This window comes from Acyrthosiphon pisum, chromosome A1 (genome assembly GCF_005508785.2).
Source record: "Acyrthosiphon pisum isolate AL4f chromosome A1, pea_aphid_22Mar2018_4r6ur, whole genome shotgun sequence".
In the NCBI taxonomy this organism is placed as follows: Eukaryota; Metazoa; Arthropoda; class Insecta; order Hemiptera; family Aphididae; genus Acyrthosiphon; species Acyrthosiphon pisum.
Genome location: NC_042494.1, coordinates 39,866,138 through 39,870,318, shown reverse-complemented (window position 1 = coordinate 39,870,318; position 4,181 = coordinate 39,866,138).

Here is a 4,181-nt window from a genome sequence, read left to right as displayed (position 1 = left end):
CACAGCTACAGAGCGCGGGGGGAGCGCGGGCTTTGGGTCGGCTTCCGCGAAGTCCGAAACGGAAAAACCAATGATAGTATTTATTATAGTGAGATATTATGTCTATTTGGGTATATTTTCGAACTTATAAATAACTAAATAAGGTAATAATATTATAATATTACAGGCCGCAACTGCGGGTTAACGAATAAACAAGATTATCTCAATATAACAATAATTAAACAGAGCATAAATGTTCATTTGTAGCATTGCATACATATGTTACTTGTAACATTAAAGTAATGTTACTTGATGATACATTAGATATTATTTTTATGGAACAATTATACAATATTACATCATTGTTACTTGGTAATATTTTTATGTGATCGAAACTTAACATAGCGACAACGTTTTGTAACTTAGATTGCACAGTGGGGTATTGTGTAAAATACTAACACTGCCTATTTGAAAACGGTCGATGGCTCGTTTGCTCATCAAACTAAAACTATTGGTATTAAAGTACAGTACAATATTGTTATTAAATGGATAAGATCTAATGTTATTTAAAATAAATAATAATTTATGATCTAGATATAATAACTGCATAATTTTGTAAAAAACGTATCCAAAACTAAAATTATTTATAATATTATTATCGGACATATAATAGGTAACAACTAACAAATAATAACTAATTCCAGCAACAAAACTCAAAAGTGTCAAAAGTCAAAACCTACTAAATATAATACTAAAAAAACTTGCCAAAACATATGGATAGTATTAATGTAGGTAGTTTTTCAGTTTAGGGTGTATTATAGTGTTTACCTACATCGAATACTAGCTCATAGAATGTAATAATCCTGTTGTGAAAATCTGTTTCAGTGACGTATAAACATATTTGAGGTATTTTCTATCCATGGGTTAATAAAGTTCGATGACTCCCTGCTCTCAACCGCTTAGGCCATAATATGTGGGTGTAATATTCTCGGCTAAATATTTTAATTTTTGTTACCATAACAATTTCATAGTATATAGGTGAATATAATGAAATAGCTTTGGTATACTGCATATTATATTATATACATAAACACACCTCCGAAATATTTAATTAAAAATAATTAGACACATACACCTTACAGGATTTGATAAGTCAGAACAACAGAACGGAGCTTACCAAAAGTTATTGAAGTTTTGTTTAAAATAATCGTTTGTTTACATTATATTATCATATACTAGCTGACTCCTGAAAAGTCTAACTCTGTTCAATTCGTTATTTGGAGTTTGTTTTATAGGTTTGTAAAAGTAGGAAACTAAAAACTATAATTTTTTAAATATTAAACATAAGACGATATAATATTTCCCTTCTCGTTTTGCACAACAATTAATTTTATCATGTGGTAATCGTTATCCATTTTTACTGTTTAATTATTCAGATTGTAATATTATAATGTTTTCCACCTTACGTAATACTTTGCACGTTTGATGCGGACAAAGATCTATCTCAGTATAAACCGACTATATCCTATACCTACCAATTTCATGCTAGAAGACGCAGCTTACATTCTATACCAATATAACCGTAATGGCAATATTATGTGTTTAAATACGTGGAAACACATATAGCTAAATATCTTTTTCTTTTACCATTTCGTTAATTCGTAATAATAGTCCTGGGAAAATAAAATACCGATACGAACAAATATAATATGATCTTGACCCCGACCGGCACACTGCGGACACTGTAGTTATAGTAATATTACGATTGTACTATATTATGTACTTACGTCGTTTCTGACGGTGTAAAATTACATTAGGTAGGTACCTATATGGTATGCCTATATCATATTAACACATCGATGAGATAGTATTTTTTATCAACGGTCATAAATCGCGCGATTCGTTACCATTAGGTAGTCAATACATACACATATACACAAACATGGTTTTACTCTTATAATATTGAGAATTGTATTTTTTATATTAATTGCGAGAAAATGACAGCTATTCGGTGTGGTTATATCGCGTTATACTATCATGGGCCAATATAGGACCATCAGCATTCCACATACCTACTACCCATATTCCATAATATTATATTGTATGCACTTGTACTACAAAAGTTTTATTTATGATATAAATAAAACCTAAAGTGGCGCCAATGGCTAAAATACTGTGTCCCCTGACACATTTTGTGTCCCTGGAAAATCAAAGTATGTTCTCTGAATGACAAATGTATGTGTCAAATATTAATATGTAAGGTAAGTGGTATATAAAAGAGAAGGGCGTATGGGTGTTACAACATCCACATGTTTTTTTTTGCTTTAGAAATTTGTCAAAGCCCAAAGATAACAGTTAAATTAAAAAATGTATCCCCTGATATCAAATGTATTTTAGGCTCCGCTATAAGCTCCCAATAAGATGACGTTTACTCGCATACTATGTATTGCGGCTGTCTCTGTCATGCAGGTGTATATAATATATCAAGTTTAATTACGTACGTATAAAAATTAATATTTCGTAAAAAAACAAAGACTAGCACACAGAAAATGGTCTTATTATCAAGATTGATGATAGGTCAAGTCCCTCTATAACATTTTAAGCTAACAGCACAAAATTAGATCTGTTGAGCGCAAATTTGGTGTGCTGTACATTTTCATGACGTTTGTATGACGTTTGTCGACGGAAACAACACGCACGCGCGAGTATACCGTACCTATATATAGACTATACAGATACATTTACACGTAAATCATACACAAATCTGTCATATCTTTCTGTTACACTCTGTATACCGTCCTCTTAAAGTTGTTATTTTTGTTCGTATTTATTTACACAATTGCCCGACACTATTTTAATGGAAATTTCGATGAGGGTTCAAAAGTTTGACACTTGTTGGTACGAATAAAAATCAGCTAACACTAACCGTAAAAATTGTAAAATGGTATAGCCGTATTGGTATAAATATATGTCGCTGCGCCAATCTGTCTATCTGTCTTGGTTTTTGACTCCGTTGCCTTGTTTATAACACAAAAGTAGTACAAAGTATTATATTTTAACTACAAACATATTATATGCTCGACACAATTTACATTATTCGCTCTTTTAATATTATATATCGTTTTATTGACGTTAAATTGTATTAGTATTTTCGTATAGATAAGTATAGCCGGAATAGGCACATATTATTAAGTATATTTCATAAATAATAGATTAGTATCCAATACACTTTTTATTTATTGTTTAGATATTTATTTGCCGTAACATATTATCCGAGAATTTTTGTTAAGCAATAGGTATACAACATTTATAGTAAGTTATAACTATTGGTAACATTTAATGTGGGACTAATAAATTACGTATATAGGTACTTATATGAGCCAGAAATTATATAATCTATCCACAGATTGCATTTTTTCCTTGTTATTTTATATTTATTCAAAATTATTAATCTCTTCTTCATCATTGGCTTACCCCTACATATTTTGTAATTTTTAAATTTTTCATTTCACTCTGTAAATTGTTTGAGAAATATTAAGACTACACTTTGGGAAAAAAACAACTATAACAGAAAAAAAAAAGTTGGGTAAGTGGATGTCGCTCTGCTGTACAGTAGGTTACAAGTGGGGTCACTGTATAATGGATAGTATAATATTTGAATTCAATGATATAATATCACTGTATAAGAAAAACGATTCTGAGCGGAGACGGTTTGTCAGTCTAGATATTAGACATACATATTATAGGTATACTTACCTATAGTATTATTAATAATTTTCAAATTAATCATATCACAATATCCATTAGGTAACGCGTTATACATCAACAACAAATCGTGGTACTATCAAAGATATATAATAGCATACTTTAGAAGTTTCAAGTACCCACAAATAATATTATACAATCACAACAAAAGAACTAAAATAGTTACTCCAGGTTTTTTAATATGTAATTTCGTCCAAATTTGAACTTAAAATGACTATAAAAATAAACTGTGCTTATGTATTTCTTAGAATTTTTAGCAACAGAATCAAATATTTACGTGGAATCTTGTTTTAATTTTCAATCCTTAGATATAAAAGTTGAACATTTTATAAATTTTTAACTACAAAATAATTATTCAATTTTAAATTTGATAAATTTTGTCAAGATTTTAACTTCAAATACTTATAAAAAGAAATTGTGCCCATGTATTTGTAATA